Here is a 13,384-nt window from a genome sequence, read left to right on the forward strand (position 1 = left end):
GTTTCAATTTTTTTTGCATGAATCTGTCCAATTTTCCCAGTAGCGTTTACTGAATAGCCTGTCTTTACTCCATGGTATCTTTCTGCTTCCTTTGTCAAATGTTAATTGACCATATAGGCTTGGGTTTATTCCTGGGCTCTCTATGCTGTTCCATTGATCTATATGTCTGTTTTTATGCCAGTAGCATGCTGTTTGCCTACTATGGTCTTGTAGCAGAGTTTGATAACTTTGCTCTTTTTTTCTCAGGATTGTTTTGGCTATTTCAGGGTCTTTTGTGATTCCATATAAATTTTTGGATTATTTGTTCTACTTCTGTGAGATATATCATTGGTATTTTAAAAGATTTATTTATTGATTTTTAGGGAGAGATGGAGGGGGGAAAAAACAAACATTGATTTGATGTTCCACTTATTTATGCATTCACTGGTTGCTTCTTGTATGTGCCCTGACTGGGAATCAAACCCCGCAACCTTGGTGTATTTTAACAATCCTCTAACCAACTAAGTTACCCTGGCAAGGCATACTATTGTTATTTTTTTTTAAATATATTTTATTGATTTTTTACAGAGAGGAAGGGAGAGAGATAGAGAGTTAGAAACATCAATGAGAGAGAAACATTGATCAGCTGTCTCCTGCACATCTCCTACTGGGGATGTGCCCGCCACCCAGGTACATGCCCTTGACCGGAATCAAACCCGGGACCTTTCAGTGCTCAGGCCGATGCTCTATCCACTGAGCCAAACCGGTTTCGGCACTATTGTTATTTTGATAGGAATTGTGTTGAATCTATAGATTGCTTTGGGTAGTATGTACATTTGTATAATATTAATTCTTCCTATTCATGAGTACAGTATATTCTTCCATTTATTTGTATTTTCTTCAATTTCTTTTTTTAATTAAAAATACTTTTTTCAATTGCAGTTTACATTCAATATTATTTTGTGTTAGATTCAGGTGTATAACATTTGGTTAGACAATCATATACTTTACAAAGTGTCCCCCTGATATTTCCAGTATCCAACTGGCACCATACGTAGTTATTGCTATATTATTGGCTGATTTCCTAAGCTTTACTTCACATCTATTTTGTAACTAACAATCTGTACTTCTCAATCCATTCACCTTTTTCACCCAGTCCCCTAACCCCCTGCCTTCTTTAATTTATTTCTTCAGTGTCTTATCATTTTCTGAGTATAGGTCTTTTTTAAAAAATATTTTTATTAATTTTAGAGAGAGAGGAAGGGAGAGGGATAGAGAGACAGAAACATCAATGAGAGAGAAACATCATCAATTGGTTGCCTTCTGTGTGCCCCCTACTAGGGATCGAGAATGCAACCCAGGCATGTGCCCTGACCGGGAATCAAACCAGTGACTTCTTGGTACATTAGTCAATGCTCAATCACTGAGCCACACAGGCTGGGCTGAGTATAGGTCTTTTACCTCCTTGGTTAAACTTATTCCTAGGTTTTTGCTTTTTTTGACGCAATTGTAAAAAAAAGATTGTTTTCTTAATTTCTCTTTCTGATAGTTCATTATTGGTGTATAAAAATGCAGGTGGCTTCTGAATATTTATTTTGTATCCTGATAGTTTGCTGAATTTATTGATCAGTTCCAGTAGTTTTTTGGTAGAATCTTTAGGGTTCTCTGTATACTGTATCATGTCATTTATGAATAATGACAGTTTTACTTCTTCCTTTCCAATTTCAATTCCTTTTATTTCTTCTTCTTGTCTGTTTGCTGTGGCTAGTACTTCAAGCATTATGTTGAATAAGAGTGGTGAAAATGGACAGCTCTGTATAGTTTCTGATCTAAAGGGAAATGCTTTTAGTATTCCCCCATTCAGTATGATATTAGATGTGGTTTGTCATATATAGCCTTCATTATGTTGAGATATGTTACCTCTATTCCCACTTTGCTGAGAGTTTTTATCATAAATAGCTGTCAAAAGTTCTTTCTGCACCTATTGAACTAATTATATAATTTTATTCTTTATTTTGTTTATGTGGTATATCATGTTCATTGATTTTCTAGTACTGTACCAACCTTGCATCCCAGGAGTGAATCCAGCTTGATGTTTTTAATTTTTTGCTGAATTTGGTTTGCTAATACTTTGTTGAGGATTTTTACATCATGTTTATCAGGGATATTGGCCTATAATTTTCTTTTTTGTAGTGTCTTTATCTGATTTTGAGGTCAGGATAATGCTGGTTTTGTAAAATGAGCTTGGGAGTCTTCCCTCCTCTTGAACTTTTTGGAATATTTTGAGAAGGATAGGTGTTAGTTCTTCTTTGAATGTTTGATAAAATTCACCTGTGAAGCCATCCAGTCCAGGACTTTTGTTAGTTGGCAGTTTTTTTTTTTTATTATTACTGCCTCAATTTTATTAGTTCTAATTAGTCTGTTCAGATTTTCTGTTTCTTCTTGATTTGGTCTTGGAAAATTGTATGTTTCTAGGAATTTATCAGTTTTTTTCTAGATGGTCCAGTTTGTTGACATATAATGTGTATAATATTTTCTTACAATTATTTGTATTTGATTCTTTTTGCTGCTCTGATTGGGTGTTTTCTGCTACCTTGTCTTCCAAATCACTGATTTGATAGTCTTCTTCATCTAGTCTGCTATTGATTCCTTCTAATTTACTCTTCATTTCAAATATTGTATTTGTCATTTCTGACTGGTTCCCTTTTTTATGGGTTCTATGTTATTTTTTATGCTTGATATCTCTTTGTAAAAGATGTCACTAAGTTTCTTGAACATCCTATAACGATTGTTTTGAACACTGCATCTGGTAGATTGCTTGCCTCCATTTTATTTTGTTCTTTTTTTCTGGGGATTTCTTATGTCCTTTCATTTGAGGCGTGTTTCTTTGTCTCCCCATTTTGGTTGCCTCTATGTATTTATTTCTGTGTATTAGGTCTGTTATGTCTCTTTTGGTAGGGTGGCCTTATGTAATAGGTGTCCTGTGGGGCTGCGTGGTGCAATCTCCCTGGTCACCTGAGCTAGTTGCTCAAGGAATGTTTCTTGTGTGGGTTGAGCCCTCTTGTTGTAGTTTAGTGTTGATTGCTGTTGGCTTGTCTGTGGGTGGGGTTGCCCCTTAGGCTGGCTGACTGTGAGGATTAACCCTGCCCACAGTGTACGCGCTGCAGTGCAGGGGCCGACCTCACAAAGCAGAATTTGCTCCAACAGAGTCTGGTGTCTGCTGAAATCTGCCTTTGAGTATGCTGCTAGTGGAACTAATCCAGTTGTGCTCTGGTGTGGTCTGAAACCAGCCACTGGGTGTGTTGTTTCTGAGCCTCTTGGGAGGTACTCCAGTGTAGATCAATGTCAGATGCTCCCTGTGACCAGTCCTGGGCTACCTGTTAGCAGCTACAGGGTGATCGGTCCATGGTTGGTACCTTCTTTTGTTGGGCCTGGGTGCCTATGGAGTGAACCAAGCTGCATACTGAAACTGGCTTCCAACAGCACCAACCTGGAACAGGTCAGCAAAAAGGCCCAAGGCATCCCACAATCCTCCACCTCCTGCCGGCTACCTGTTAGGCTCAGCCACTGAAAGAGTCTCTGGCAGTATTCGAGTTCTGTGAAGCAGGCAAGTTCTGAGTCACCAGGTAGGGGCGAGTGGTGTTCACCAAGTTGATACAGATTCAAGCTTAGCACAAGTCCTGGGTCTGAAGCCACTAAACAAAAGTCACAGGGTGCACAGGCCTGTGGGCCTTTGTAGTGGGGTGGGGATCTCAGCGAGTTGTCAGTAGAGTTGTCAAGCTAAAGCTGATTAAGATTTGGCTATGTGAAGAGATGGCTCTACACAGGAACAGTGGTGCTGATCAAGGCACGGGGGAGAAATGGCCCTCACTCCAAAGCTACACACTCAATCTCTCCCTGTCCATCCCTTACACCCCTGGATTCTGCCCAGACCTCATTGAGGGCCTTCCAAGGAAGTCTCTACATGGGCCCAGGCTGACCGCAGCTAGCTGATTCCTTCACAGGGTAGGGGCTTGGCAAAGCAACGCCACAGGGAGTCAGAAGGGTGGGGTTAGTGCATTCCCCCAGTCTGATGCTCTATGGAGAGGAGTGCTCAACCTGGGGAAGAGTGTGATGTGAGCTGTGTTGGAGAGGGGGCAACTGCTGAACTTTTAACAGTTCACTTTTTATGACATTTTTACTTTTTAAATACACTTTACTTTTTAGAACAGCATTAGATGTATAGAAACATTTTGAAGATAGTGCAGAGTTCCTGGATATCCCTCACACTCAGTTTTCCTTATTATTTACCTGTTAGTGTTATGTTTCTTCCTTTTGACCATTTTGCTTTCTATGCACTTCTATACACATCACATAATTCTGGAAACACATTTTTGTTTGGTGTGACTCAGCCTCCTCAGAGCTTCGCTCGGTGCTCTGCTGAGGAACCATCGTTCAGCACAGGCCAAGTCACATGGAGCCAAACCAAGGTGAAGTCCTCTTTCTTCATCCAGAAGGATGTGTTAATATCCCCTTTCCTTCCTTGAGGAAACTTAAAACTCTCCAAGAGTGAGCTCTGATTATTTTATTTTATTTTATTTTATTTTATTTTATTTTATTTTATTAAGGAATGCTGGAATCTATTGGCTACTAGTCACCAGCAGCACCCAGCTTTGTGATTCTAGATCAGAACAGGAGAAGTTATCCAATAAATGAGCTGGTTTCATCTTAGCTCAGGAACAAACTGGTGCCAAAGGAGCCCCCTCCAATAAACATTTATTCAGCACCTACCAGGTGGCCATGGGGAGAGGCCCAGAACTGTCAGTACTGTGCCCTTAATCTGTAAAGCACAGTGTCGTAGAGCAGGGAAGAAAGGAGGCAGGGGCGTCAGCTTGGGGGAGGAGGGTGTTGGGGTCTCTTTGGCACAGGTTGAATTTGAATGGGTCATCCAGGTGGAGGTGTCCCTGAGAATAAAGAGCTGGCAGGGAGAGAGAGTGGGAGGGAACAGAACACAAATTGGTATGCGTACAGTGAGCAGAAGGAATCTCAGTGTAGAGGTCCAGATGGATCATGTGGGTACCTGACCTTTAACTAATTACGTACCTTCTTTCAGAAAATTCATGGCATTTGCATATCTGTTGCCTAGCTGGTTTTTATAGAAATTCTTGGAGCACTTCTATGCACGCTTTGTGCTAGCCATTTGTCTGTTTTAAGTGATATCTAAATATGAAGCAAGGATGCTTATCTTAATGTTTCAAAGGCTTTTGATGCTGTCGAAGTGGCATGGCCGGCTTCTGGAAGACAGGTACGTCATCAGTAAGAACCCAAGAGAAGTCTTCTAAGGCAGCTCTTTATCCCCAGGGTTCAACGCAGTGCCTGACACAATAGATTCCATATAAACTTTTGACAAATAACCCCGGGAACAAGGTGAAAAGACCCATAAAGTCTCATTCATTCACAGACTCAGTCTTCTTATTATGTGAACATGTGGGAAATCAGAGGCAGCCCTCAGACAGGGACTTGACACATGGCCCCAAAGCAGGCTTAGGACAAGGTAATGCAGTCTCTCTGGCAGAGGGAGCTGATGCCATGTAGACAAGCACTGAACAGGTACTTCCACTCCTCAGGCAGGATGCTGGTTTAGGGCCATTCACGATCCAGCCCAGTGAGTGTGCTAAACTAACCAAGAGAAATGGATCAGAGCAAGGGCTGGCCTTCCAGGAGCTAACCACACAGAGATCCAGACAGGCTGGGGTGGTATCTGCGGGCTCGGAGCAGAGGGACAGAGCCTTAGGGGAGAAATCGGGGCTGTGTAGCTAGCTCAGTGCCATCCTCACCTGGGTCTCATTCTCTAGGGGAGGGACACATCAGGCCAGCACTACCCTGGGCAGGAAAGAGCCTTGAGAGTCCATTCCAGGGTAAAGGCCAATACCACCTGCACTGAGCCAGCACCGACCCCCCCGCAGTTCCAAGTATGAATGTCCCTTCCCGGAAGCCACCTCTCTTTTCCAACCCAGAGAGGTGCAGAAGGCACAGGTCAAGGCTGGTGCCCACACAAGCTGACCTTTAACTAGACTCCAAAATTAGGTTCCTAAATGCACATTCTGTCATGTGTTTGTTTTATATCTTGTGAGAGTGAGTGGGTGTGTGTGGGGGGGGGGGGGGGGGCGGGTGCGGGGAGTAGTGATTTAGCATTTGTTTCCTTTTAGTTCCTCTTATTTGCTTGTGGGGGTTGTTGGTGTTTGATTGTTTTTTGGAAAACCCTACCCTTGTTCCAGCCCCGTCCGGAGGAGAGGTTTCCAGAGCAGAGTGTGCAGGGACTGGCTGTTCAGCTGGTCTTCCCAGGGACTTGGTGATGGTCACAAATAGGTATAGGCTGTTCCTCTATTTCAGTTTCAGAAACTCAATTTTATCAGTTCATCCAGAGTTATTAGGCAATCTGCTATCCAAAGGCACAAAACACTGATTCATAAGGCCTGTTTATTGCTCTCTGGGCCAAGTCTAGTGTCTTCTCAGGAAGCAAAATCTTTTCAAGAATTAGGATGAGCCCTAGCTGGTTCGGCTCGGTGGATAGAGTGTTGGCCTTTGGACTAAAGGGTCTTGGGTTCAATTCCGGTCAAGGTCACGTACCTCAGTTGCAGGCTGGATCCCTGGCCCCGTCAGGCCGCCTATGGGAGGCAACCAATCAATGTGCCTCTCCCCCTCCCTTCCACCACTCTGTCTAAAATCAATGGAAAATTTTCCTCAGGCGAAGATTAACAACAACAAAAATAATTAGGATGAGTGGGTTGCTGGGCAAAGGAGATGGATCATCTTAAGGGCTGTTTCCCTTAAGATGTGATGGCCCCAGGAATTGCCCTTGTCCCCTGAAAAATTTGTAGAATAACAGGCCGTTACAGCTGCATAAAAATAGCTGCCAAGCAGAAACCACCTTCATGCTAGCGTGCCCTCTTTGTGGGGAGAGCCAGAGAAACAGCTGGTAGAAACTTCTCTTCTAAACTTTACTCAAGTGTGCTCTGAAGAACAGCAGCCTGGGCATCACCGGGGCCTTTTTAGAAATGCAGAGTCATGGGCCATCTGAGTCAGAGTCTGTATTTTAACAGACGCCCAGAAGACTCAGTGCTGTACATTAAAGTTTAAGAAGCCTTGAGCTAGTGTCTAGACTCCATGTGGATCTCAGAATCCACTTCGGTATGGTTCATCTCAACACCTGCGGGAACCCTACCTGTTCCTTAACAAAGTCAACAGCAGACTTGGCTCTTCCGTCTGAGATGAGCTGGGGGTGCGGGCACGCTGGGCTCAGCAGGACGGCCTCCTGTTTCCCAGTCTTGCTGCCCTTGCCTACCCAAAGTTCTGGGTTTGACTTGACTACAGAAGCCAGTGGGTCTCTTCAAATGCTTCCCTGTTTAAACCCTGTCTCAGAAGCAGTCACCTTATGATGTTTGGAGATGGTTTATCGTGACTGCATTTTAAACTGGCTGCTTTTGAATTCCTGGTTGAGGGGTATAGACCTTCATCTCATCAGTTAAGCAAATTCCAATGTCACTCTAACATAGGTTACTTCCTGAAAGCATTTCTGGAAGATAGTTATTCCAGGCACATGGCACCTAATGACTTTGTCTTCATATTTGTGCCTGTGGCATTAGATTCTATTAAAAACTGGACTCAAACCTTCCTAAGTTGGTTATTTATGGTTATAATATCCAGGATGCATCCTGGCAACAAGTCATTCTATTTTGAGCACAGAGCTTCAACCATCTGCCTGCTAGACAGTATTTTAATATTTTAATACCTGAGATGTAGTGAAAGGTGGCTTTAAGACAAAAGATTGAATAGATATGATGGTAGGCTGTGCCTTTAAAAGCTGTACCACTTGGAGACAATTATTTTGTATTTTTGCACTTCCATTCATTCATTGGTATGGTACCTATTTCACAGAATTGTTGGGAGGTGAAATAAGATGACGTAGTACAAGCACCGAGTACCTGGGCAGCTCAGGGGCCTGGTGAAGGTTGGTAGACTGACACCTGGGAACGCCAGATCTGGAATGTGGCTTTCCCTGCCCTTTAGGAACTGAGATGAACCGGGGGAGGCAGGCCAGCCCTCACAGATGTAACCACCAAAATGTTACCCCCTTGACCACATTTCCATGTAGAAGAAATAAAATTTTTGGCAATATCATTTTCCAAATCAAGAGAAAATTTGTCTTGGGTATATTAAGCTGAAGAAACCAAAAAGTTTCTGTCGACATGGTATTTTTCCTGACCATAGGACCTGCTGACTTGGGATTTAGATTTAATTATCTGTTTGCAAGTTTTTTCTTTATACATTTGTTCATTTTCTCCATGTACGTCAGCAGCCACCCAGCACTTCACAAAGTTCTTTCAAAGTCCTCTTCTTTAGCCTTTTTTAATAAAAAGTCCTCAACGTGGGTAGTGTTTGGCCATATGGCACATAGTTTACTAGCTTAAGATGCCAAATTTACACCATAGAGGAAGGGAAACTCGGATATAAGCAAAAGAGTTGCCAGCTACAGATGTCAAAAGGAGGAAGGCAAAAATAAGAAAAATCAAACTGATTCTTCGATGTTTTGGAAACAAAGTTACTAGAATTCTTTTAATTCAATAACTCTCCTTATCAAAGATAGGTAGATACAGTCAGAGACTTTAAAAAAAAATCAGCTTTCTGGTACAGACAGTATGAATGCACTGTAATTCTGTCAAATATATATATATATATATATATATATATATATATATATATATATATATATATATATATATATATCTAGATTTCTGGAGAGCCAGTTATATGACAAAGTCTTATTTTTATAATTATCTGAGGTTTCTCCCTCAACATGAATATAAATCCAACTACTGAATCTTCTCCAATCCCACTTGGGTGGTCCCTGAACCTCTTTAATAAAACGCCTGCCTTGGGGAGAAGTCTGGAGAGCTGTCTATGCAGACAGTCTGTGTCATGGTTAGATTTGTAAAGAGGCAGGATAGTGGCATTGTTTAGGGCGGGGCTCAGAAGCTAGATTGCCTAGGTTTTAATTGTGGTTGTCACCGCTTATTAGCCACACAACCTGGGGCAATAACTCCTTATAATGCCAGTTTTCACACCTGGAAAATTGGGATAATATTAATTCTTATTTTTAAGAATTTTTGTGAGGATTACATGAGCCAATACTGTAAAGGATTACAGCACACAGTAGATGCTCAATAAATTTTACCTCTTGTCATTCAACTATAATGGCAAGATGTTCCCAGCCAAATAGACTAGGCTCTTTTCCATTATGTCTAGACTGGTGATAAATTAGGACAGACAGTCAACATACTGTATATCAGACAACAACAATATGTGGACATCACATTATCCACAGAAAGGAGAGAAATATGGAAAATTTGTACAATTGGCAAGTAAATGGTAAAACTAGATTTTGAACCCAGGTCTTTCTGCTCCAAAGGCCACTCTGTTCCCATTGAACCCTGCTGAAAGCTTAACATGAGTTGACAATGTGCAGTAGCTGTTAAGGTAGTGAATGTGGTAGCAAACACATAGGATTCATAAAGGCTGTAGACTTAGAACAGAAGAATTGGTGGCCCTGCTCCAACTAGATTGGTAGAACGATGCTTCCGAAAGTGACCAGTGGGTGGGGAGGTGTGGCATCGTGCCCTGAGGTGGCCCTCCTAAGGATATTTAGGATATTTAGCCTGAAGAATAGAAAATAGCTGTGGACCTAAGAGCAGTCTTTGAGCAATAACCAATGTATAGAAAGCAGAGGGAGAGAGAATTCAGATTAATACAAGTAAGACCTTTCTAACAGTGGGAGCTATCCAAGGCTCTCTGCTTTGGGAAGGGATAGATTTGCCCTCTTGGAAAGGCTAAGGAGAAGCTGGATAATCACTTAATGGGGTGAAGTAGTGGGATTTTGTTCAGTGAACTCCACATATGTTTATTGCACATTTATTACAGGCCAGAGATAGTATATGAGTTAAAGTTTCTCCCAAGTTCTATTATGAAACTAATTCTATTTTGCCCAGATGGGACTAAATAGAACCTCATCTGCTGTTCAAAACTCTAACTAGGCCACTATACTCGTTGGCGTATGTATCATCATAATTAATGTAAAAATTAATTATTCTCTTTCCTTGCCCTGAGGAACCTTTGCCACTTGCTATAAAGTAGGGGCAAACTTCTCCATATTAACCTGGATGTTGCTCCTGTTTCATGTTCTCCACGTGAGCTTCCTTTTCGCACAGGGGAAACAAAAATTAACTTAGTTCACAGTATTAAGACAGGAAACTGAAGGTTTCCAAGTACATTTTTAAGGGGAAAAAATGCAAAATAAAATGGAAAATAGTACCAACCTCAAATACATGAGCTGACAGTCCACCTCCATCCTCTGGAGTACATCCTGTTCCAAGGTGCAGAGCTCCACATTTTTATTTTATGATTCTAGTCTTAAAGTGGTCGCCCTAGGCTTGGGGTTCCAAGGTTAAGAAAATGGGCACAGCTTGTCCATGGGAACTGTAGTTAGAGCTGAATGCCGGTTAGAGTGGTTTCTGCAGTGGCTGCTGTGAGAACCTCCTGTATGGCGGGCAGAGTTCTGCTATGATTGAGCACAGGGCAGGCCAGCATTTGAAAGCATTGGAAAAGGTTTTATCTGTTTTCTAACTCTGCCTCCCAACTCATAAAAGCTCAATCAATATTTGCTAAAGGGTAGGGTGGTAAAAAGTTGAAACAGTGGACAAAGTTACAGGGAGAAACCTCAGGAGTTGAAATTTAACTTTGAGCAAGTCATTTGTCCCCTTCGCTAAAACGATTCGTGCTCTGAGAAACATGACCTAGGACTGTGCTTTTCAAATACAGGTCACAACGCAGTGAGAAATCAAGCTTACTAGGTTGAAATCAGCATTTTAGAAATTAGAGAATTCCAGACTGCTTTGCACACAGCCAGGGTATTATTTCATGAAACTTTTGTTTCAATATCATGTAAACACACACACACATACACATACACATGCACGTGTATACTGAGTTGTGAAATAAAATGGACATTTTACCATGGAGTGCAGTTAAAAATGTTTGGGAAATGCTGACCTAAGAGACCCCATTTAACATTTAGACCACAGATAGGACCCCAGAAAGAGCAAATGGTTTCGGATCCTTTATTACTGAGGTGACAGATTAATGTGTGTGTTTTTTTTTAAATGTGATGAAATGTACATAACATAAACAGATTAAAGTTTTAAATGTAAGGGACAAAGTACTAAATTTTTTTAAAATATATTTTTATTTATTTCAGAGGAAGGGAGAGGGAGAGAGAGATAGAAACATCAATGATGACAGAATCATTGATCAGCTGCCTCCTGCACACTCCCTACTGGGGACTGAGCCCACAACCAAGGCACATGTCTTTGGCCAGAATCGAACCCGGGACTCTTCAGTCCACAGGCTGATGCTCTATCCACTGAGCCAAACTGGCTAGGGGAAAAAAGTACTAAATTTAATGCCTTTGTCTAAAAACTAAAAACCTCCCACTTCCAACTTGCATCATCTTGTAGGTTTGGGTTTATAATGCCTTCCCCCTGCCCCATTCCCCCCTTTTTTTTCCAGCTACGTTCCTGGTCTATAACTAAGGTAAGAGGTATATGTTTGGGCTTTGACCTAATGGGACAAGCAGCAAAAGTTCCTTCTTGTACCTGTGACTGAGTTAGAGAGGAGAATGTGTTTACACTCAATTGTACTTTTACATTAAAAAGTAGATTATATAAAAAACAGGTAAGCATAAAGATGAGCTAGAATCTAAGTGGGCATATAAGCCTTAGCCGGTTTGGCTCAGTGGATAGAGCATCGGCCTGTGAACTGAAAGGTCCCAGGTTCCATTCCGGTCAAAGGCACATCCCTGGATTGTGGACTCGATCCCCAATGGGAGGTACTTGCAGGAGGCAGCCGATCCGTAATTCTCTCTCATCATGGATGTTTCTATCTATCTCTCTCCCTCTTCCTTCCTTTCTGAAATCAATAAAAATATTTTTAAAAAAATAAATAAATGGGCATATAATTTGGAACAAGATTTAGAGAACTCAGAGTGTGCCTTGGCGAGCATACCAAAGCTGCACCTCTCTTTTCAGATCTGGGCATCTGGCTGTCACAGACCCTGACTTGCTTTTATTTTTGCTTGTATTTAACATTTGCATCCCTGTTATTTGTCCTGTAAATATAAATTCTGTTTCCCCAGCGACCTTGTTTGCCTTTTCAGGGGTACAGGTTTGTCTCCTATGTTTTTGCCTGACACACTACTCAATACTAAATGTTAATAATGATGGCAATTAATTATCTTTTCTTCTTGGCCATTATCAATCATTGAGCCTTTTTTTTTTTTTTTCTGGAATTGGGGCATTCAAAAACCTTTAAAGACAACTTTCCTGCTCTTGAGCAATAAGGTTGTTGCTAGTTGCTTAGAACTTCTCAGTTTCCAGGCTTTCCCCCCTCAGAGCTGCATTTACTCACTTGGCTTGGGCTCTGAACTAGCAGCAACTTATACTTGAATTGTTAACGTAAAAAACAAACAAACAAACATTGAAACCTGTAAAGAATTTTTGTGAGTTTATTTGAGCCAAACTGTCAACATATACTGGGAAGCAGAACCTCAACGAATTGAGATAATGCTCCAGAGAATGGGGGGGTTACACATGTATTTATACATTGCAATCAAAGGAGGGACGTAGGTGGGTTACATGAAATTCATTGGTGATAGATTAAGGAGGTGGGATAAGCAAAACGGAAGAAACCCCTGGGATTGGATAAAAAGTAAAATGATGGACATAGCCGAAATCGGTTTGGCTCAGTGGATAGAGCGTCGGCCTGCGGACTGAAAGGTCCCAGGTTCGATTCCGGTCAAGGGCATGTACCTGGGTTGCGGGCATATCCCCAGTGGGAGATGTGCAGGAGGCAGCTGATCAATGTTTCTCTCTCATTGATGTTTCTAGCTCTCTATCTCTCTCCCTTCCTCTCTGTAAAAAATCAATAAAATATATTTTAAAAAAATGATGGACACATACTTAGGTGGGTGCAGGAACAATGAACATGATAAGGAAGGAATATGTGGTATCTGTCCTGGCCCCCAGCACATTTGGTTGTGCCCCAAGGGCTCCAGAAAGAGGGAAGTTACAAGTTACCCAGGCATTTTAAAGTTGTTATCATAGATGCAAAAAGACAGATAGGCTCAGTTAAGGTAAAAGTTGACCTTATCAGTGAAGATACCAGCCTAGGACGTAACTGCCCACCATAACTGCTTTAGTTAGTTTAATTTCAGACCATCCTTTGTGGTTACTTTAGGTCTCTGGGTTTGCAAGACTGCCATGCAGGCCTCCCCTGAGCTTGTCAGGTCAGCATGTGGCCCCTTTCATCCACAGTA

This window comes from Myotis daubentonii, chromosome 3 (genome assembly GCF_963259705.1).
Source record: "Myotis daubentonii chromosome 3, mMyoDau2.1, whole genome shotgun sequence".
Classification (NCBI taxonomy): domain Eukaryota; kingdom Metazoa; phylum Chordata; class Mammalia; order Chiroptera; family Vespertilionidae; genus Myotis; species Myotis daubentonii.